Source organism: Monodon monoceros, unplaced genomic scaffold, assembly GCF_005190385.1.
Source record: "Monodon monoceros isolate NGI ecotype Baffin Bay Population unplaced genomic scaffold, NGI_Narwhal_1 Super_Scaffold_11, whole genome shotgun sequence".
In the NCBI taxonomy this organism is placed as follows: Eukaryota; Metazoa; Chordata; class Mammalia; order Artiodactyla; family Monodontidae; genus Monodon; species Monodon monoceros.
In genome coordinates, this window is record NW_021703767.1 from 94,118,795 (window position 1) to 94,143,467 (window position 24,673).

General features: G+C 40.0%; 1 protein-coding gene across 2 annotated transcripts in view; it reads right to left on the reverse strand.

The window, feature by feature from the left end:
• The window catches only part of FNDC3B (fibronectin type III domain containing 3B), a 357,581-nt gene extending 356,610 nt beyond the window's left edge, over positions 1-971 (reverse strand). For both annotated transcript variants that reach the window (XM_029213894.1, XM_029213895.1), the window contains exon 1: positions 761-971. The gene's annotated coding sequence lies outside the window, so the exon portion shown is untranslated. The remainder of the gene's footprint in view (positions 1-760) is intronic.
• Positions 972-24,673: the final 23,702 nt, after the last annotated feature.

Sequence of the window (24,673 nt, forward strand, 5' to 3'; positions counted from 1 at the left end):
GGGGGGCAGGACAGGGAGGGAGGACGTGGCGCGCACGGAGGTGGCCAGCGGCGAGGCGGGGAGTGTCCCTGAGAGGCCTGGTCTGGGCTGGGGGCCGGCGCGGGCTCGGGACCCTCCCCGCGAGCATCCCCGGGTCGGAGGTCCTGGCCCGCCCCCGCCTGGCGCGGAGAGGCGGCCCCAACTTCCAGCCCCACTTCGCACACTCGCCCTCCTCCCCTCCACCATATGGAAATCTACAGCCTCAGAAAGTGACACGTCGAAGATTCCTCGGCCCCTCCGCCCGCCCTCCCCCTCCCGGGCAGCGTTCCTGCAGCGGAGATTCCGGGAGGGGGAGCGGATTCCTCGGACAAAATCTGCTGGGAAGGCCTGGGAGGGCGGCGGGGGGGAGGGAGAGCCCGGGAACCACTGCCCAGATTTTTTTTTTCCATCAAGAAGAATCTACCCGTTTCTTTCCCTCCTCCAAGCCCTGGCCAGCTGGGGGGACGAGCGGGGGCCCGGAGCCCAGTGAGACGCGGCCCCAAAGCGTTGGCCGACCCCCGCTCCCGGGCCCCGTGTTCCCGGGGTGCCCAGAAGAGCGCGGGGCGCCCCAGCACTCTGGCGCCAAGTTTTCCTCGGGAAGCCCGTTGCGCCCAGAGCGCTCCGGGACAGGCACGCACTTTGGCGGACTCGGCGTCCGGTCGGGGCTTTCCAGCGCGCCGTGACCCGGCGGCTGAGACTCGGGGTACGGGTCCCCCCATTCTCCCGCTCCTGCATGCCTTACCTTCCCTCGGGCTGAAACGCGGGGCTCCGGGCGCGCCACACACCGGGTCTCCCACGCCTTCCCAGCAGCCAGCCCCGAGAATCCCTGCCGCCCCTTCGCAGCTCCCGCCGCTGCTGCAGCCGCCGCTCTCCTTGTCCTCCGGCCGCCGCCGCCGCTCAAATAACTACCAGGAGGGTTAGATGGGGGATTCCGCCATGTCAATGATGTCGGGACCACATGGGGATTTGGGGCCCGCCCCCTGCCGTAATCTGCCGAGTATAACCGTCTCCACAAGCTCAGATTCGCAGGCGCTGTGGGATCCTCCTTCCCTCTCCCCCCGCCTCCAGACCTGCATAACTATCCGGAAACTCTTTTTGGTTCAGCCGGACTAAAGAAGTCTTAGGCTTAGAGGAACTAGCAACTCCTGAAAGGCTAGGGCTGCATATTCTGCAAACAACCGCCAGCACCAATATAAATGCAGGGTTTGCTGAGTAATAATCAGAGCTAAGACTATGACATTATTTTTCATTTACACATATATTAACTTTTTAAAAAATCCCCACAACAACCTTATGAGCTATTTTGTCACCTTTCTCTATTTCCCACAGCAGTTTGTTCATATGGTTAACATAGCGTGAACAGAATTTATTACACCGAAGTTAAAATGTCTATTTCCCCCTACAGTACCCAATATGAGCTCACAAGAGCAGAGAGTGTTCCTTACTCATATCTGTATTTCCATATCAAACATAGCATAATGCATAGGCCACAGTAGGACTCATTAGATAATTGCTGAGTTATATTAATCAAGTCAAATGTAATGTATCCTGTTGTACAGACTCAAAATGGTTAGCCAACTGCATCCCATCCCACCCCTCAAATTATCCAGGGAGACAAGAAAGTAGAAATTATCCCAGAGAGGCCACTTCTCTTTTTAGCTTCCCAGGTATTCTAAATAATTACATTAGCCTCAATTATTAGGCTACAAAGCAGTACTAGGTAGCAACCAGAGGCAATGTATTACTTTCATTGACCTAAAAAATACATAACAACCATTTGTCAGATAAAGTTACTGTACATAGTACTGTATTTTTCTCTTTTTTTTTTGCGGTACGCAGGCCTCTCACTGTTGTGGCCTCTCCCGTTGCGGAGCACAGGCTCCGGACACGCAGACTCAGCGGCCATGGCTCACGGGACCCAGCCGCTCCGCAGCATGTGGGATCTTCCCGGACCGGGGCACGAACCCGTGTCCCCTGCATCGGCAGGCGAACTCTCAACCACTGCGCCACCAGGGAAGCCCCATAGTACTGTATTAAAGCCCGAAGAACATAAAAGAATACTAAGAAGTAGCTACTTTTGTTGTAGAATTTGCAATTCTTTTTTGGAGATGAGGGGAATAACGGTGAATCCAGGCAAATGGGGCCCTCCCTCCCAACTGGCTTCTTTCCGCAAATGTTCCCAAAGAGTCTCTTGAAGCCATCTTTCTAGAACATGGTTCCAATCCTAGGCCATAGTTCTGTATTGGAAGGGAAAAAAGATAAAGCAGAGGTTCCCAGCTCCTGCCTCAGCTTCTCTAGCTTGCCCCTGAGCTATGGCCTCCAACCCAGCTGAACTCTCATGACTTCCAAGCACCTCTCTCCCTCTGCACATCCTTTCACTCTGTCTGGAGCATACTTCTTCCTCTACCCTATCTAAGGATCATTTCCTCATCTTTCATCACCCCCTCCCTTCCCATAGCCTCGCACCTCTTTTCCCCACAATCTCATAATTCTTTTCAGTGCTTCTCACATTGCTCTGAAGTTACTGTATATCTCTTCCACTTGGCTGGTCTTGTTCATTTTTGTATCCCCAGCATTAACCTAGCATTGTGCTTTGAATATAATACCCTCCTTATAAATGTTTGTTGAATAAATTAATTTTAAAGTATGTTTTAAGAATCTGAATGACTAGATAAATGGGCAAACTTCAGAGGGTGGAAGTTTGAATTCAAGTGTAGTAAGACAGGCTTGGCAAAGGAGGTAAAAGTAGGCAAGAGAAATTCAGAAGACAGAATTATTTCTTCCAGTTTCTTCCACTAGGCTGAATTTGTTCCAATTAAGAAGAATCGGGGGCTTCCCTGGTGGCGCAGTGGTTGAGAGTCCGCCTGCCAATGCAGGGGACACGGGTTCGTGCCCGGTCCAGGAAGATCCCACATGCCGCGGAGCGGCTGGGCCCGTGAGCCATGGCCGCTGAGCCTGCACATCCGGAGCCTGTGCTCCGCAACGGGAAAGGCCACAACAGTGAGAGGCCCACGTACCGAAAAAAAAAAAAGAAAAATCAGGACTTCCCTGGTGGTCCAGTGGTTAAGACTTCGCCTTCCAATGTAGGGGGTGCAGGTTCGATGCCTGGTCAGGGAGCTAAGATCCCACATGCCTCGAGACCAAAAAACAAAAACATAAAACAGAAGCAATATTGTAACAAATTCAATAAAGATTTTTAAAAAATGGTCCACATTAAAAAAAAATTTTATAAAAAGAGAATCAATGATACAAAATGCCTTAAAATTTTAAATGTATTTTCATATATATAATCTCAGCGTTTCATTTGTCTTCTTATCCTAACACCTAACATCAGTTTTGGCACAGAATAGAAACCCAATTAAGTGTTTGCAAAATGAGAGGAAGTATGGTGTAGTGGAAGAAGCACGGAAATTATAATCAGACAAAAACCAGTGACATTGGACAAGTTTTTAAAGTTCTCTGAGCCTGGGTCATTTATTTATTAAGTGGTGATATTACCTTCCTGCTAAGGTTGTTGTGAGGAATAAAAACCTCAAGCACCTGATAATAAATAAAGGCTGGTTTCTCCTTGAATGAATGAATGAAGATGCCTTTACTAGAGAGAAACTTTTGAGAAGGCTCCCAACTACGTGTTGAGAGATTTAAATTTCATACATTGAGAAATCACTGTAGGATTATAAAGGCATGAAGTGACAGAAGTGGGTTTCAAAGTTGATTCTCCTAGCAGCAGGATATAAAACAAGGTTCATGTCAGAGAGGCATGCCCTGAACCCATGAGGGAGATGATGAAGTCTTAGCCCAGAGAGGTAGTTCTGCAAATAGGAAGGAGGGCTTCAACTTAAGGCAATGAGTATTATTGTCTTGCGTTGACAACACCCAAGTCATCTGCCACCCTAGCTCCTAAGTTATAGAACCACAGTCATAACTTTGCTCCAAAAGCAACTTAGGACTTGCTCTAGTACAGCAATTAACATCCAAATGAGATGCCTAGAAGTTAAGACCTATAACAAAATATACAGACTTGCAAACCCTTCCATCGCCCATGCAATGTAAGCTGAGTTGTGTTAAAATTTTTAAATAAATAAAAGGTTCAAAGTTATACTTCCTGACTTTAGATAACTTACTTTATAACAAAAGAAATGCAAATCTAACATATTTGAAACTAGCATTGAAAAGGTCTCAAACCATTAAACCTGTAATACTTCTCAGCCTAAGATTTGTAAATTCAAACCTCTTTCTCAAAGATCACTATAGCTAGTAATACCTAATATCTACAAGACCCAGCCAGGTTCTCAGTCTCCATATCCTACCTCTGCCTGCAGCTGGGGTTGCTAGATTCTCACAGGCAGGCTCAGTCTTGCCTCTAATCTTGAAACACAATCTTGACCTTAGAGGACATTAACTCTTTGCATCTACTTCTTGTTCTAATGTACTGAGCCAGATCTGATACCAGCTTCAATACGAATATTGATGAAAAACCAATTAATCCTGTTTTGAAGAGTGTTAGAATTCACTAGAGTACGAACTAGAGTAAGGGTTAGCCAGCTCAGTCAACAATAAAATCTAAGAGCAACATTGCAACTGCACTTTTCTCCAGAACAGTTCAACCAGTCAAGCTATAGTTTCACCTTCCTTACTATTGTTCAATGCAAGACAAGGGCAAATTGTAACCGTATATATATATATATATATATATATATATATATAGTCATTTCCAAAAGAGTATCTGTCCCACAGTTATCAGAACTATTCAGGTAGAAGCTGAATAAGCTGTCAGGGCTCATAAAATCACAGGGCTGATAGAGAGCTAAAGTTTTTCGGCCTGCTCTCTCCCAAAGCAAAATCTTTGCCCCACGTCAATGACAGCTAAGCACCCAGCCTCAGCCTGAGCACCACCAGGAAAAGGGAAAATGCTTCTTTCCAAGACAGCCTTTTATCAACAACTCTAGACCCAACCCAAGTCTTCTGAAAACCGCCTCCTTGCAACTTTCCCCCACGGGTCCTGTTTCTGCCCTCTGGAGGCAGATAAAGTAACAACAGTCACCGTCCACATGACTTCCCTTCCAGCGAATTGACGTTACCAGTCATACCTGTTCTCTTTTCCTGGATAAACATCTCTGACTTGCTGACCTCTTCATCTCATCACATGGCTTCCAGATCTCTCTTCATCCTTTTCTTCCACCACCTCTAGGTACCTACTTGTTCAACAGCTCTGAAAGCTGGGTATTCAGATTCTGTCCATAATATTTCAGGCATGATCAACACACAGCCAGAGTGGTAACCTTTGCTGCTTTAATTTGGACAAAATGCTTGTATTGTTACAGTTTAATATTGTGTTAATTTTCTTAGCACGCTCTTCATCCTGTTAACTCATGCTTTCTTCTTCCATGAAAAGTTGTCAAGCTGGGCATACATCAGGAAAACAACTGATTTTATTTTAATTGGTTTTAATTACTGTTAAATAGTTGAATGTTTCATTTTATAAAATTTCATTTTTAAGTTTCATTCTTACATTCCAGCCTACCTAGTACTTTCTGGACAAGCTTTCCCAGCTTTGTGACATTGATAAGTATGACAAGCATGATTTTCACGTTGCCATCCAAGTCGTTAATAAACCACAAAAAAAGACAAGGCCAAGAACTACTAGTAATTTTTCTCCAACTGAAGGTAAATTTGAGGTAAAGTCATTTAAAAAGCTCTGAATTTGTCCATCCCACTGACTTACTCTGAACCCCACACAATAGTGGAGCAAGTTGGTTTTGACTTTCTTCATAGTCATTTTTATTATTCTTGCCCACTCTCATACCTGATTTACTCCTATGATCATTTTTTCTTCCTAAGATGTCAAGACTTTTGTATGATACTTGAGTCTCTTCACACCAGGTATGCTAAATATTATCTTAGTTAATATTAGTTATTGACTATATTAGTTATAGTAAATATAGTAAATATTAGTTATTGACTATATTCCCCACACTGTACATTTCATACCTGTGACTCATTTATTTCCCAGCTGGAAGTTTGTACATTGTAATCTCCCTCACCTATTTCTTTGCTCCCCCTACACCCTTCCCCTCTGGCAAACTCCTGTTGGTTCTCTGTATCTATAACTCTGTTTATGTTTTGTTATGTTCGTTCATTTGAGGTTTTTTTAGATTTCACATATAAGTAAAATCATACAGTATCTATCTTTCACTGTTTGACTAATTTCACTTAGCATAATGCCTTCAAGTTCCATCCATGTCAAAAATGGCAGAATTTCCTTCCTTCTCATGACAATAATATTCCATTGTATGTAAATATATATACATCACATCTTCTTTATCAGTTCATCTATAGACAGACAATTAGGTTGTTTCCATATCTTGGTTGTTGTGAATAATGCTGCAATGAATGTGGGAGCACAAATATCTCTTTGAGATTCTGATTTCATTTTTTTAGGCTATATACCCAAAAGTGGGATTGCTAGATCATATGGTAGTCTACCTTTAATTTTTTGAGGAACCTCCATATGTGTTTCATAGTGGCTGCACCAATTTACCTTCCCACCAACAGTGCATGAGGATTCCCTTTTCTCCACATACTCCCCAACACTTGTTTTCTGTTGCTTTCTGATAATAGCCATTCTAACAGGTGTGAGACAATAGCTTGTTATGGGTTTTTTTTATTATTTTTTTAACATCTTTATTGGGGTATAATTGCTTTACAATGGTGTGTTAGTTTCTGCTTTATAACAAAGTGAATCAGTTATACATATACATATGTTCCCATATCTCTTCCCTCTTGCGTCTCCCTCCCTCCCACCCTCCCTATCCCACCCCTCCAGGCGGTCACAAAGCACCGAGCTGATCTCCCTGTGCTATGCGGCTGCTTCCCACTAGCTATCTACCTTACCTTTGGTAGTGTATATATGTCCATGCCTCTCTCTCGCTTTGTCACAGCTCACCCTTCCCCCTCCCCATATCCTCAAGTCCGTTCTCTAGTAGGTTTGTGTCTTTATTCCTGCTTGTTATGGTTTTGATTTGCATTTCCCTGATGATTAATGATGTTGAGCACCTTTTCATGTATCTGTTGGCCATCTGTATGTCTTCTCTGGAAAAATGTCTATTAAGTTCCTTTGTCTACTTTTTAATTAATTAGTGTTTTTGCTATTGAGTTGTATGAGTTCCTTACATGTTATGACTATTAACTCCTTAACAGATATACGGTTTGCAAGTATTTTCTTCCATTCCATAGGTTGATTTTTCATTTTGTTGATTGTTTCTTCTGTTGTACAGAAGGTTTTTAGTCTGATGTTGTGCAGCTTTTTGTTTCTTTTGTTGCTTTAGCTTTTGATGTCATATCCAAAAAATCATTGCCAAGACCAATGTCAAGGAGTTTTCCCCCACTTTTTCTTCTAGGAGTTTTATGGTTGCAGGTCTTATGTTTCTCTTTTGTCCTTTTAGAGTTAATTTTTAGGAGTGGTGTAAGATAAGGGTCCAATTTTATTTTCCTGCCTGTGATTATCCAGTTTTCCTAACACCATTTGTTGAAGAGACTGTCCTTTCCCCATTGAGTATTCTTGGCTACCTTGTCAAATATTAGTTAAACATATAAGTAAGTGTTTACTTCTGGGCTCTCAATCCTGTTCCCTTGGTCTATATATCTACATTTATGCCAGTACCATACTGTTTGATTACTATAGTTTGAAATTAGGAATTGTGATGGCTTCACCTTTGTTCTTCTTTCTCAGGATTGCTTTAGCTATTTAGGGTCTTTTGTGGTTCCAGACAAATTTTAAGATTGTTTTTCCTATTTCTATGAAAAACGTCACTGGAATTTTGATAGGGATTTTATTGAATCTGTAGATTGCTTTGGGTAATATGGACATTTTAACAATATTAATTCTTCCCATCCATGAACAGGGGATATCTTTCCATTTAATTGTTTCTTCTTCAATTTTTTTAAACCAAGTCTTATAGTTTTCAGTGTACAGATATTTTACCTCTTTCATTAAATTTATTCTTTGGTATTTTATTGCTTTTGTTGCTATTGTGAATAGGATTGTTTTCTTTATTTCTTTTTCAGATGTTTTGTTGTTATTGTATAGAAACACAGTGGATTTCTGTATGTTGATTTTGTATCCTGCAACTTTATTGAATTTGTTCATTAGTTCTAACAGATTTTTGGTGGTCTTTAGGACTTTCTCTATATGAGATCATGTCATCTGCTAACAGAGACAATTTTCTTCTTCCTTTCTAATTTGGATGTCTTTTACTTCTTTTTCTTGCCTAATTGTTCTGGCTAGGACTGCCTGCACTATGTTGAATAGGAGTGGTGAGAGTGTGCATCTTTGTTTTGCTCCTGACCTTAGAGAAAAAGCTTTCAACCTTTCACCATGTATGATGTTAGCTGTGGGCTCATCATACATGGTCTTTACTATGTTTAGATACATTTCTTCTATACCCAATTTGTTGAGAGATTTTATCATGAAAGATGTTGAATTTTGTCAAGTGCTTTTTCTGTATCTATTGATATGATCATATGATTTTTATCTTTCATTCTATGAATGTGGTGTATCATACTCATTGATTTACATATGTTGAACCATCCTTGCATTCCAGGGATAAATCCCACTTGATCACGGTGTATGATTTTTTTTAATATGCTCTTGAATTCAGTTTTCTAATATTTTGTTGAGAATTTTTGTGTCTATATTCATCAGGGATATTGGCCTATAGTTTTCTTTTCTTATAGTGTCTTTACTTGGCTTTCACATCAAGGTAATTCTGGCCTCTCAAAATGAGTTCGGGAATGTTCCCTCCTCTTTAGTTTTTTTGTAGAGTTTGAGAAGGATTGACATTAATTCTTCCTTAAATGTTTGGTAGAATTCACTAGGGAAAACATATGACCCTGGGCTTTTTTTTTGTTGTTGTTCTTGGAAGATTTTGGTGACTGATTCAATTACTTTACTCTTTATTTCAGATTTTCCATTTCATCATGATTCAATCTTAGTAAGTTGTATGTTTCTAGGAATTTATTCATTTCTTCTCTGTTATTTAATTTGTTAGTATATAACAGTTCATAGTAGCTATTTCTGTAGTATCAGTTGTAATGTCTCCTCCTTCATTTCTGATTTTATTTATTTGAGTCTTCTCTCTCTCTTTTTTTCTTTTAGTTTAGCTAAAGGTTTGTTAATTTTGTTTATTTTTTCCGAAAGACCAGCTCTTAGTTTTCTTGATCTTTTCTATTGTTTTTCTGGTCTCTATTCCATTTATTTCTGCTCTGATCTTTATTTCCTTCCTTCTGCTAACGTTGGGCTTAGTTCATTCTTCTTTTTGTAAGATCTGGTTCACTTCTATGATTTCTCATCCTGGTTTATGGACACTGTGCAAGAAGGAGGACCAGACCACTACAAGTGAGAGATGATGGTGGCCCAAACTACAGTGGCGGCAGTAAAGATGACAAAACCCCACTAATTTGTTATTGGAGGTGAGGGAAAGTTTGGAGTAAAGAAAAAAAGCTTTATCAATTTTTGCTTTCTTTTCCTCTGTGCCCTTAGAACACAGACACAAATTCCTAAAAGTCACCAGAAGGAAGAATCCAAGTCACAGCCATGGCGTGCTTATAGTCTCTACTCCCCTCTCAGTCTCCTCTACAGACTGAGGCAGTGTTATCAAACTGACTCTTGGCACAGATCCCTTCACTGAGCATAAGATCTTTCCCAGAGTCCCCGAGGACCTGCACACCAACACACCAGAGGGGCTCAGACCCAAGCCCAACCTTAGACCCATGTCTATATGCCAAACAACTCTCCCTGGAATGAACAAGTTAGTTGCCCTAGGAGTTACCACTTGTGACCCACCTTCAGTTGAAGGTAGTATTAAGTAAAAGCTGGTGCTGTTAATCTTATCTATGAGGAAGAGCACTGGTGAGCAGTCCAGGTTCCTGACTATTGCTTTGACATGCTGTGTAATATCAGGAAAATAATTTTACCTATTTGGATTTCAGGCTTCTTAGCCGACATAGCTATAGAATAAGATGACATCTAAAGTCATTTTACCTCTAACTTTCTGTGATTCTATGGATGAATAAGATAAATTAACTAGTATAGTATATTTTTGATAGGCCAAACACATTCTTACTTTGTCCAAATCACAATATTTGTATCTAGACTGCTCTGCTAGTTTGTTAATCATATCAATAAGGTTAACCTGATATATTTTGTTTGAATGAGTTTATGTGGCTCCTGGTGATTTATGCTCATTTCCTCTCACTGCCCAACTGCAAATTATTCAATAGTTTAGAGCTGTAGAGGGGATTGCTGCACTGTTTAGTAAGTTAGACTGGGAGACCTCTCTAAATTTCATGACATTATGAAAATAAGGTTTTTCAATGGAAATGTTATCATACACCTTATATCAGAATTATACATGGCACCGACAGGGTTAGCCCTATGAGGAGATAGCCATGTATTAGGGATATTACAAATCAAAGGGAGTTAATTTGATCTCCTTTTGATTTGTAACATCCCTATTCAGTCTAACTATGAATCAGGCCACCTTGAGTTATCAGTCATAGGATCACGACATGAAAGTTTAAATGAGAGACAGGTCAAAATAACATTATTATTGGAACATTATACTCAATATAATAAAAAGGTATTAGTTTATGAATGAATTACACTGATACCTATAAAGTAAAGAGAGCTGATCTTTAATGGACAAATTGATGTTCTGCCTATAATAGAGATTCAATAAATAATTAAATAATTGATTAAAATCCCTAACAGCTTTCTCTTATTCCAGCAGTTTGGCTCAAGCAAAAATCTATCTTTCTTGATGAAGGAATAGGTTTTCTTTATTTGACAATGAGAATAAGGTAATTTATTGAGATTTCTTTTTGCCCTGGCTGCTCAGAAAGTCAGAGATAAATTTTGTTCCAAATTATAGCAATTATCCTTAGCCTAGGATTTCTAGTAAGACCATTCTTCCTCCCTTTTCATTGCATAACTCATATTCATTTTTTCTTTATTTTAGTGGACCTATTTTATCTCTGTTTTATTATATGCTGTTCTAGCCTTATGGGAGGTAGGTATAAAATTTAGGACTATTTTGGTTTCAAGTGACATGAAACCAATTCAAACTAAATTGAGGGAAAAAATATCAGGGCTAGAGTGAAACAGCTTATGCTAAACCTCGTTTAAAATTCCTAAACTGTAATAACATTTATACAAGTGAAACTAACTATAATCATTTTTTAAATTCCATAGTTTTTATGTGATGGATCAAAGAATACATTGTTTATGCTTATTAGGATTATTCTTTCACTTACTGTTCATACATTAACTAACAACGTTTACTGTTCAGCTTTATATTAATTATTCTAAGTAAGGTAATATAAATTTAAACAACCCTCTCCTTAAGGAATTTGTAATCTAAATGAGATTGTCACACATTGAGAAATAAATGTACAGTGTGATCATGAACTGTATTTTTTAAAAAATTTTTAGGGCTTCCCTGGTGGCGCAATGGTTGAGAGTCCACCTGCCGATGCAGGGGACACGGGTTCGTGCCCCGGTCCGGGAAGATCCCACATGCCGCGGAGCAGCTGGGCCCATGAGCCATGGCCGCTGAGCCTGCGCGTCCGGAGCCTGTGCTCCGCAACGGGAGAGGCCACAACAGTGAGAGGCCCGCGTACTGAAAAAAAAAAAAATTTTTAATTTACAATGTTGTGTTAGTTTCAGGTGTACAGCAAAGTGAATCAGTTATACATAAGCATGTATCCACTCTCTGTTAGATTCTTTTCCAACATAGGCCATAACAGAGTATTTTTTTTAGTCTTTTTTTTTTTAAATACTCATTTATTTATCTATTTTATTTTTGGCTGCGCTGGGTCTTCATTGTTGCACACGGGCTTTCTCTAGTTGCGGTGAGCAGGGGCTACCCTTCGTTGCAGTGCGCGGGATTCTTCTTGCGGTGGCTTCTCTTTTTGTGGAGCACGGGCTTTGGGCACGTGGGCTTCAGTAGTTGTGGTATGCGGGCTCAGCAGTTGTGGCTCACGGGCTCTAGAGCGCAGGCTCAGTAGTTGTGGCACACTGGCTTAGTTGCTCCGCAGCATGTGGGATCTTCCCAGACCAGGGCTCGAACCCGTGTCCCCTGCATTCGCAGGTAGATTCTTAACAACTGCACCACCAGGGAAGTCCCCATAACAGAGTATTGAGTAGAGTTCTCTGTGCTATACAGCAGGTTATTATTAGTTATCTATCTTATATATAGTCAGTCCCAATCTCCCAATTTATCCCTCCCCCCCATCCCCTGGTAACCATAAGTTTGTTTTCTACATCCATGACTCTACTTCTGTTTTTTAAATAAGTTCATTTGTACTGTTTTGTTTTAGATTCCACATATAAGCAATATCATACGATACTTGTCTTGATCATGAACTGTATTTGATTAAACAGAACCAATAGGAGATATATATATACACACACACACACACACACATTGATATATATATATTGAGAAATAGAGAGAAATTCATTTTTAAAAATTGGCTCATGTTATTATGCGGGTACAGACTGGAGATCCAGGGAAGAGTTGATGTTGCGGCTTGAGTCTGAGCAGTCTGAAGGCTGACTCTCCCTTCCTTGGGGGATGTCACCTTTTTGGTCTTAAGGCCTTCAACTGATTGGATGAGGCCCACTCACATTATGAAGAGTAATCTGTTTTGCTCAAAGTCTACTGATTTAAATGTGAACTCATCTAAAAAATACCTTCACAACAACATCTAGACTATTGTTTGACCAAATATCTGGGTTTCATGGAATAGCCAAGTTGACAAATAAAATTAATCATCACATGTACTTTAAAGTAAAACTAGACTAAGAGTATAATTGATATCTTATTTATGGGTCTGAGTTTATCCCAAAATGTCTAGCACTGCCTCAAAAATAATAGATGCTCAGTAAATATTTGTTGAATTACCAAATTGGAAATTATATTAACTCTATGAGATTTTATCCTACCTTACTGTCTTTATTTTAAAATATATATGGTATTTGAAATCAGAGTTTGCACATTTAGAAAAGTAAATAAAAATTTAGAAAACCAAATATTTCTGAAGGTAGCACAATTTAGATACGTTTCATTTTATGGCATGATTCATAAAATGAGTATAATGTCCACCCAAAGATTATGATTTTTATTAGTACAAGGTAGTATTCTAGGGCTTCATGCAAACAAAAAGCCATTGTATGCATTTGTCAGTATTTTAAACAAGGCTGGCACTGTTGATGATCAATGATGCTGAATACATGTGAAAACACCAAGCTGTGAACAGTTGTCTCCTCCACATAAAGACTGCAAATAGAATGGCAGCTATGTGGAAATCTGTTGCCTTTAAATCTTTCTCAATTCGCATTCTACCCAAGGCCCTAGCTTTAAGAAAGTCATCTTGAAGATGATTACTCAGTCAATAATTGTTGTACTTACCTCTCAGCGCATCAGAGGTAATGCACATTGTCAGTAGGAGCACTCCAGTAATTACTATTATAAGCGATAATCACCGTGCATATTTCTAGTTATTTATGGCTTATCATGTGCTTTCATTTACATTACCTTGTAATGCAACTGTTATCATCATCGTCATCATTGCCTCCATTTTATAGATGAGGAAACTAATTTGAATTCAGGCAAGAATGATAATCAAAATATTTAACATTGGGTACGACTTGGAAACCAACAGATCAGAACGAACATCAGCCTTCACACCATGTAGGTACGTCCTGGATGAATATCAACCTGCATCTAGGTATTATCACTCTAAATGGTACTATCTATGCTATATTCCACAGGCTTCTCTTTTTCCTCTAAGGCAGTAATCCAACGGCACGGAAGCTCTTTACAAGTCCCTCTGGAGCTTACAGGACAGGAGCTCCAACTCAGACCAACCTCAGAGTTCTGGTGAAGAAAGTTTTTCTCAAGATCTTTTCTTTAACAAACCTATCCTTCTACACTAACTTTGGCTCCACAGTGCCAAAGCAATCAAGTGAGTGCTGAAAGTCAGTTATTCTGTTGTTTGCTCTTCTGTTACCCCTAACAGTATTATTGTTTCCTTATTTTTACTAGAATTATTGAGTTGACACGTTATTTTGACCTCTAACAGACATAACTGCAATGGGGAAGTTGAGAAAAATGGGTAAAGTATTATCATGACAACTAGTTGCTGACTGAACAACAGTCAAACCACAGGAATATTATGAAGTTAACATTATTAATGAAGGCTCTCCTCCTTCTGCACACTTCCCAGGCATTTACCAGCTTCCACTACCCAACAACGATGGATCCATTGTAGCCCTAAGTCTGTCTGCTCTAAAGCCCATTTCTTCGGGATCTCTTAAGTGACCAACCCTCATTAATTCACACATTCAGTCATTTCACTCAAACACCACTTCTTTAGAACTCAACAATGTGCCAGGTTCAGAAGTGTTATAAAATCAAATAAGACATAATTCTCATCCTCTAAGAGTCTGGTGGGAAAGATAGCAAAGTACATTAAGGATCACATGCAGTGGGACACATGTTAGGCCAGAGGTTAGAGTTTATGCTCTGAGCAAAAAGACGATATGGCTAGGCATGCCCTAAAGAGCAATCTTTCTTCCATGAAGATCTATAACATACGCCTTCAAAGCCTTGACCCAAGGGAGAGAGATTTTCAGGATGGTAGAAATCAAGAGCATAGAGGGTCTTGCCTGCCCCTCAAATTATCCCATCTACCTAGTGTTTGACTCCTCCCTGTATAGCAGTAATTGCCATGAGCACTTTCCACTTTTTTCCCTCTTACCGTTAAAATTCACAAAGAGATAAATGACATGTGTGGTGACCATGAAGAATAAGCCTCTCAGATATCCTGCTGTGAGAAGCAGAGTGGACTGACAACTCCAGCTGCCACGCCCCTGGATCCACCACCGCATTCTATGAGGCCACATTTCCTTCAGACTGATCCAGTGAGTGACTGAATATGGCAGGCGTAGGAAGGCAGGCTTATTCCTTCAGGACGTGGGGCCCTATAATGGATGGCTTTGGCTCAAAGACTCCTCACTGGGCTGGCCAAAACTTTGCTAGAATTGAGGTCTAGTCTGAGTCTCCTCTTACCCAGTCCTTCTTCCTTCCTCCCCTCCTTTCACAGGTATCAGAACTGCACTGAGCTCTGAGGCTTTCCTTACCAACCTGCTTTTTCCCCCTTTATTCTTCACAGGAATCTCCCCCAATAAATCTCTTGCATGTCTAATCCTGTGTTCACATCTGCCTCTCAGAGGACCCAGATCAACACAACATGGAAAATTAAGAACTTCATTAGCTACTGTCACTGGAATTTTTGAAAATAAACTAGCTGCCCTCCCAGGTATTTTGGTTTTACTGTAAGAAAACAAGAATCAAGCCAATTGAACGTGTTATTTTGAAGAGGACAGCAACTATATTTCATTTCTTGCTAATGCTTGTGTTGGATATTTCCTTCCAAATCTACTCTCTCCTGCTCTGTGCCTCCGAAGGCCAACCTCATTCACTGGGCTCACAGTAACAGGCTTTCTTGCCCTCTAGCTTCTGGTTGAGTTTCACCATAAGAAGTACAAATGGATATGGGAGGACAGGAAGATTGTGTGGCTGTGTATTCATTTTCCAGGCTCTCTCTATGTCAAGGCTGGCATTAACTGTGTTTTTCTATCAAAGGCAACTACTCCAGTCAGGATGCCTGAAGTGGTAACAGATTCTCAAGTATTTCGTCATACCCCGCTGCCTTTCCTTAACCTTGCCCACACTTTGTAAATATTCCTTTCATTAAACTCTCTTCTGTTTCCTACCTCTTTTCTGCTAGAACTCTAGGTGATATCTAATAATTCCCTGGTCTTTCGTGGGGTATAGAGCAGGTATGACTATTTTTACAAGTCTTTTCCTCTGTTTATTTACTAGATTACATTTTCTGTTGGTATGCTGTCTCATCTTTGCTTGCTAGGTTTATATCTATTCTTAGAAAGTAGAATGCCAATGGTGATAACACGTTGAAAACATAGTTTATTTTTTACTGTTGTTGGCATGTAAAATGATGTGGATTATAATCTTAACATTATAAATTTTATTCACATTTGATCTTTTTCCACATAAAATCTATATAGAGATATTTTTGCTTATGGTTTATGAACTTTTCTCTGTGTTGTATTTCAACAAAAAGGGTTTTTTAAAGTCTTTATCTTTATGGTACATCCTAAATTCTTTGCAGAAGTAATGAAAAGGAAAGAAGAAAAGACCTTCTGATTAAATCACTATCTAACATTCATTTAGGCCTATACACTTCCCCATGAGTATTGCTTTAGTTGCATCTAACAAGTTTTGATATGGAGCAATTTCATTGAAATTTAGACCTAATGATTTTCCAATTTTCATTATTATTTCTTAATTAATATACAAATTATTCAGAAATATATTTTGAAATTTCCAAATATAGTGATATTTTATCTACTAATGACTTTTAATTTTTTGTGAGCTAGTATTTGATAAATTAACTTTTAACAGTGCAAATATAAGAAAAAATATATATCTAATTACTGGGTACAGGGTTCCAAATATGTATTAGACCAAAAACATTGAAAGTGTCTTTGAAACCTCTATACCCTTATTTATTTTCTTCTATTGGATCTATCAGTTACTGAAAGAGGTACAATAACATCAACATTTAACCCACTAAAGAATAAAGCCACTTTATTCTTTATTGTTGTTATTGTATTTTATCCAGTATTTTTCAGTGTTTGTGGTAGATTTTCACCATTAGCTTTGTCTACTGATTTTCTGGAAGTGAAAATCTCTGCAACTAATATGCTTGTATTATTCCTGTTTCACAGGTGAGAATTTAGGGAATTTTCCTCAGGTCATACACCTAGCAAGTGGCTTTTCCAGGATTTACATCTAGTGGCCTGGGACTTCCCTGGTGGCACAGTGGTTAAGAATCTGCTTGCCAATGCAGGGGACACGGGTTCGAGCCCTGGTCCAGGAAGATCCCACATGCCGCGGAGCAAGTAAGACCATGCACCACAACCTGCGCTCTAGAGCCGGCGAGCTACAACTACTGAAGCTTGTGCACTTAGAGCCCGTGCTCCACAACGAGAGACGCCACCGCAATGAGAAGCCCGCACACCGCAACGAAGAGTAACGCTCGCTTGCAGCAACTAGAGAAGGCCACCCACAGCAACGAAGACCTAATGCAGCCAAAAAATAAATTTTAAAAAAATCTAGTGGCCTTTAGCCATGTGCTTTATTGACATTATTTAGTAGTATCATCATTATAGTATTTATAAATAACTATGCCCATTCTCTAATGATATGATTTAGTACCAAAGTACCCAAGTCTGTGGTAGAGAGACTGAGAGAGTGTTGACTTTACTCTTTAGCTAGTTTCCCTCCAGGCAGCAAAATGCCTACAGCAGTTCTAGACCTCATAGCTTTGCATCACATTGTCCAGGAGAAGATAGAATCTTTTCCAGTGGGCCCTAAGAGAAAGCAAGAAGTGTCTCTTTTCCAATATCCCTAGTAAATGCATCCCAGCACCTCGTTGGCTCTGATTAGGGTATGTATCAATTCTTAAGCCAATCATGGTGGCCTGGGCAAAGGGATATAGTGATTGCTTTAAACCGATCTGGACCCATCTCTAGAGCTCAGAGTGGAGTCAATCTCACCAAAAACAGGGGAGGAGGCTTCTCAAAGGAAATGTGGTGAAATATTCCCAGAAACAGAGGAATGGATTTTTGGTGGCAACAGACATTAGGTAAGCAGAGAGGATGGGGAGGGTGTTCCAGTAACAGATAAGCAAAGGAAAAGTGTGAAGTGAGCATGATAGAGAGAATGTTAAGAAAGGCCTGCAGTAAATCTTCCATTGTTATAACACAGGAATATTTTCCATATAGAGAGCCAAGCTAACAATTTTTTCTGATTATTTTTTCTCCATCTAAAGAGAACATATTTTGCTCTTAGAACAAAGAACATGCTTCAGAGCCACAGTGTCTGGGATCACAATCATTCCTCATCCTCAATTTACTGCAATCAGACTTTCCTCTCATCACTCCGTGGAAATGGTTTCTGATTCCCAAACAAGGCCTCCCAGAGGTCGAGAGAGGTTCAAGCACCAGAGACTTAACCAGGGGGAGCAACAGCAATAGATCATCCCCTAAAAACATTCTCCCCAAGTGGCATCCTTAGATGAAAGTTCTTGGTAGAAGTAGGGTGAAGGAGGAGCCGGTGAGTTCATTATGTTTACAACATTGCTCAGGTCATAAGCCAAATGGCAAAAAGGGAGGTGGGATGGGGGACAATTTTAGTGCAGTGGTTTCCCCACCAACTAATGGTGCAGCTCTAGTCCTTAGATCAGGCTTGTCTTCAGACTAGTAACATCTGATGGTGGAACCTAGCTAATTATGGGAGTGTTTTCGTCTGCTGAGGATCTCGGTATATCAAGAATTAAGGAATAACAAAACAGGTTACAAAAATTGTGGGTTATTTTACATATTTACACTTAACAAATTAATGCTTTTCATACTCACAAATATGCCTGTGTTACTGGGATATGTGTCACCAGAGATGAGACAAGGACATATAATGACAGCAAGCTGAGGTGACGACTGTTTCAATGCCACTGACCCAGATAGTAGGTATCCATTCTCTCCCGGCACCCGCTGCCACCACTTCAGAGGGGTGATTTTTGGTTTATGGTTTAAAGAACTCTTCAAACGATACAAGAGCTGGTTTGAGGAGAGGTACAACAAGAAAGGTTCAAGTGTGAATAAGAATCATGCCAAAGTCCAAAGTTAGGGGAGGACCCACAGCGAAAAGGAAACCAAAAGGTTGATATGGACTCATTGAAAAGAAGTGTTTTGAACAAAGAAGATACCTTAAACATACGTGGAAGAAAAGCATTCCAGGCAGTGGAGAGAGCCAGTGAAAGACCATAAGGTGGGAATGTGCCTGGATTGTTCAAGGACTAGCAAGGAGATCACTATGTTTAAAGGGCAGCAAGCAAGGGGTAGAGGAGTGGAAGATATGGGAGGCCAAATGGTGGAGTGTTCTGGAGGCACTACTTAAATGGGGAGCGATTACAGGATCTGGAACAGAGCACAAGAATAGCATGAACTGATGGCTTTAAAGAGGTCAGTCTGGCTAACTGCTTGAGTATAGCCTGTTGGGAGCACGAGTAGAAGCAAGGAGACCAGTTAGGAGACTACTGCAGTAATCTAGGCGTGAGATGACGGTCAAGTGTGGTAGATGTAGATGGGGGAGGATTCTTTATCTGTTTTGAAGGCAGAGCAAACAGGATTTGTTGATAGATTAGATATGCGGGTGTAAAAGAAAGGGTGATAAGAATGATTCCAAGATTTTTGGCCTGAGTAACTGGAAGGATGGTGTTACCATCAACCAAGACTGGGAACAGGATTCAGGGGAAAACAAGAGTTCAGTTTGGGGCATGGTGAGTGTGAGACATCTGTTAGATTTCTGGATTTAACAGGTTGTCTGATCTGAGGGAAGCCACTTAACTTCTGTAGGCTTCATCCGTAAAATGAGACATTTGGACCAGGAAAACTTCAAGGTCCTGCCAATATTTTTTGATTCTAAGTTTCACTTAGCTAAGTTGTTTTTGTGCGAATTTACATGTTTACTTGTGTGTGTTGCCACAGATTAAATTTTAGTTTTGTGGTTTTAAATAGGGAGCTCAGTGTAAGCCTTGCTGAAAAGATGACTTTTAGACAAAGGAAATACAGTAGCTAACCATGAAAGAATGTTGCATGCAGAGAAAAGCACCTGTGCAAGGATCCCGAGGTAAGGGTGAGCCTGTTCACGAAATCGTTCAATTTTGATAAGTATGGGTTAAATACAAGGCACACACTAGACTGATAAAACCCACAGAGAGCAGAAAGTCTATAACGAGGGGGGAAAAAGACATTAAAAAGTCTTAAAGGATTCAAAAGCTAGTGGAACATCAAGTAGCTTTTAGAAAAACAACAATTTGATGATTCAAGCATAAATGAATCAGAAACATAAGAATTACTTTTCCCCTTACATTGCTCTGAATAAAAATTCAGACGTAAAAGTCTTGGCAAATATGGTTTAGATGGTTTCATAACCCTTTCCTCCTCTTCAAAAAAGTTTGAATTTTAAAATTTCAAATTACCGTTTTCGTAAACAATCTCAAATTTAGCAATAATGCAACAATTTGGTTTTTAAAGAAATAATGCCAGTCACATCAAAGAATAGGGTAACTACTGAAAAATACTACAAATCATGAAATAATGAACTTTCCAATTATATTAAATCCTTTTTAATACAGTTAGGAGCTTTAAAATTTAGTAAAAGCAAAGGGAATTTCCTCACGAAACAGGCAAAATCGTTTTTGGTTCTGGTATTTTCCAGGACTCTTACATTCCTGAAGATTTTGAGTAGATTAAATATATTCTTGGGTTTTTTTGTTCCCCTAATAGAAATCTGTTGATATTTAACACAAACCGGCAAAATTGGGAGAGATACTTTTATTAATTTAGATGGAATGCGAGATCCTTCCTGGCTTCCTGGGGCTGGAAAAATTGAAATGTAAGCGGGAAAGAACAGAGAGGAGGATGGGTCAGGTGAGGAGTGGCAGTCGATGGTCTGTGTGGAATGCAGGTGGAAGATAGTTATCACCCAGGAAGGGAGATTTTAAGTCTCAAGATCGTGGCCCTATGTAATAATAATAACAACAGAAAAGCCTCACAGAGTACTTATTATGTGGCAGGGTATGCATTTTACACATGTAATAATATCTTTCTTTCATTTTGACAAGCGAAATATATAGCAACTGGTCATAGGATTTTTAACTTGAAAATGCATTCCACTGCCTTCTACCTTCTAGTGTTGCAAAGGAGAATTTCACTGCCAGCCTATTTCCCCTCCCCCCAACCCTTTACAGATAACTTATTCATTCTGTCTGGAAGCTTGTAAGATTTTCCTCTTTATCCTTGGGCAAATAGTAACAGAAAATACTTAAAGAGTGCTTACTATGCACCAGGAAATATTCAAAGCATCTCACATATATTAATACATTTAATCATTGTAGTAACACTTTGAAACTATTACAACAGCTATCCTTATACTACAGGTGAGAAGACAGAGAAGTTGAATAAGCTGTCTGAGTTAAATAACCTGCACATAGTTGAGCCAAGACAGCTGATAAATAGAAGGGAACACAGGAGACAAAACACTTGTAAATGCTGTTTTAAAGGCACTGTACTTTAGAGTGCAGGAAATTTGAAAGAGAAATTGTATCAAGGATGATGGAGCTACTGAGATTGCTAGTACCCTGGAGTGTGCAGCAGGGGAAACTAATTGAAGGAAATTCTCTGGGCCCAACACCCGGAGGCTGCTCTGGGGTGGATCGCCTCTCCTTCCTTTTAAAACCTGCTTAGGAGGAAACAAAATCTTGACCATGGCTTATGTGGCCTTGCATGACTTGGGCCCCTGTACACTTCTCCACTGTAAACACTTATATTTTTGTTTGCTTTGTTTTGGTTGCCCAGTCCGTCAACTACGCTCCTTAGTTTGGGGGAATTCATGACCCTTCCAGATCTTGCCTCCCTGCTCAAGCCATATAACTTTTCCAGTTCCACTTTTATCAAGGTTAGAATACTTTCTAACCTTGATCAAATGTGAATGACTGAAGAACTGGCAATGTTTAACCTGGGGGAGAGGAGACTTTGGTGGGGGTGGGTGGGTAGGTGAAGGAAACCACTGATAGAGACCTCTCCAAATATTTGGAGAGCCAGCAAATGAAAGAAGGCTGTGGCTTAAGAGCAGAAACTGGGGGTGAGAGTGGGGGAGGAGAAGTCAGGGGAGAAAGAGTGAGATAGCCAAGTAGGTGGGAAGAGCAACTGCAGAAACTTTCTCCAAAACGATTGCCTTCTGCACTTTTTTTTTTTTTTTTTTTTGCGGTACGCGGGCATCTCACTGTTGTGGCCTCTCCCGTTGCGGAGCACAGGCTCCGGACACGCAGGCTCAGCGGCCATGGCTCACGGGCCCAGCCGCTCCGCAGCACGTGGGATCTTCCTGGACCGGGGCACGAACCCGTGTCCCCTGCATTGGCAGGCGGACTCTCAACCACTGTGCCACCAGGGAAGCCCCCTTCTGCACAATTTTTTAAAAATCAACTTTCTTGAGGTATCGTTTACATATAATAAAAATGCATCTATTTTAAATGTACATTTTCATGAATTTTGACAAATGAATGCACATATGTAACTACTCTAGTCAAGATACAGCACACTTCTATCACCCCACAAAGTTCCCTTTTGCTCCATTCCAATCACCTGCTCCTGTCCCCAGCTCTAGCTTACCACTAATCTGATTTGGGTTACTAAATCTAGAATTTCATATAATGTAATCATACCTTTTATATCTGGCTTCTTTCACTCAGCACAATGTTTTTGAGATTCACTACTGTTGTAGCATGTATTTGTTGTTCATTTCTATATACCTCTCGGTAGTAGTCTATTGAACAGATATACCAAATTTGTGCATCTATTCATTTGTGGATGGACATTTGGCTTGTTTCCAAATGTTTGTTATCTTGAAGCTGCTATGACCATTCACGTACAAGTGTTTTTGTGGACATCTGTTTTCATTTTTCTTGGGTAAATATTACTTAGGAGTGAAATTTCTAGGTTACATGGTCAGTGCATATTTAACTTTTTAAGAAATTGCCAAGCTCCGTAGCAAAATGGATGTGCTATTTTACATTCCTAACAGCAATGTATGAGATTTCCAGTTGCTCCACACCCTTGCCAACATTTAGTGTTGTAAGTCTTTAAATTGGAGCCCTCTCGTAGGCCTACAGTGTGTATCATCGCAGTTTTAACTTGCACTTCCCTAATGACTAATGGTTTTGGATGAGCATTTTTTCATGTGTTTATTTGTTGTTCCCATAGCTTCTTTGGTGAAGTGTCTGTTTAAATCTTTTCCCCATTTTTCATGAGTTGTAACATTCCTTATATTGTTTGGATAGAAGTCCTATATCAGGATTTTTTAAATTTAACATCTTTATTGGAGTATAATTGCTTTACAATCGTGTGTTAGTTTCTGCTTTATAACAAAGTGAACCAGCTATACATATACCTATATCCCCATGTCTCCTCCCTCTTGCATCTCCCTCCCACCCTCCCTATCAGGATTATGTTTTGCAAATATTTTATCAAAAACCATGGCTTGAATTTTATTTTCTTAACAGTGTCATTTTAAGAGAAAAAGATTTAATCTTGATGAAGTCCAATTTAAGCTCTTTCTTTTTTGGTGCATACTTTTTGCATCCTATCTAAAAGAATCTTTGTCTAACTAAAGGTCACAAAGATTTTCCTCTAGAAGTCTTATTATTTTACCTCTTACACTTTGAGCTTTATATCTGATTCTTATACTGGCACCATAATCTTGATTAATGTTGCTTTAGAGTAAATCTTGAAACAGGTAGTGTAGCTCCTCCAACATCATTTTTCTTTTTCAAAATTGTTTTTCCTATCTTAGATTTTTTGCATTTCCATATAAAATTTATAATCACCTTGTCAGTTTCTAAACAAAAAGTCTTCTGGGGTTTTGATCGGCGTTGCATGGAATCTATAGGTAAATTTGGGGAAAATTGACGCCTTAATATTGATAAAAAAATATTGAACATAGTATATCTCTTTAATTATGGAGCTCTTCCTTCATTTTCTTAGTAGTCGTTTTTAGTTTTCAGTGTTTTAAGTCTAGTACATTTTTTGTTTAAACTTTCCTTAAGTATGTTGTTTTTGATGTTGTTGTAAATGGTATTTAAAATTTTCAATTTCTAATTGTTTGTTGCTAGTATAACAATTGATTATTGTACACTGACATTGTTTCTTGTAATTTTCCTAAGCTTACTTGCAAGATCTTATAATGTTTTGGAGATTTCATAACCATTTCCATAGAATGATCATGTTCTCTATGAGTAAATCAGTTTTACTTCTTCCTTTACAATCTTCCTTTACTTCCTCCTTTACTGATTAGGACTCCCGGTACAATGTTGAATAGAAGTGGAAGGCATAGGCATTCTTGCTTTTTACCCAGTCTTAAGAGAAAGGCATTCGATCTTTCACCATTAAGCATGATGTCAGCTATAGGAAATGTGAGCTATAGGGATGCTCTCTTCAAGTTGTAGAAGTTTCTACTTGTAGTTTGCTTAGAGTTCCATTTTGTTTTTCTGGGTTTTTATTTCAGTTTTATTTATTTTTGGCTGAATTGGGTCTTTGTTGCTGCGCACAGGCTTTCTCCAGTTGCAGCGAGTGGGGGCTACTCTTTGTTGCAGTGTGCAGCTTCTCATTGGGTGGCTTCTCTTGTTGCAGAGCACAGGCTCTAGGTGTGTGGGCTTCAGTAGTTGCAGCATGTGGGCTCAGGAGTTGTGGCACATGGGCTCAAGGGCGCATGGGCTTCGGTAGTCATCGCTTGCGGGCTCTAGAGTGCAAGCTCAGCAGTTGTGGCGCATGGGCTTAGTTGCTCTGCGGCATGTGGGATCTTCCCGGACCAGGGCTTGAACCCATGTCCCCTGCATTGGCAGGCAGATTCTTAAACACTGCGCCTCCAGGAAGTCCCCTTTTGTTTTA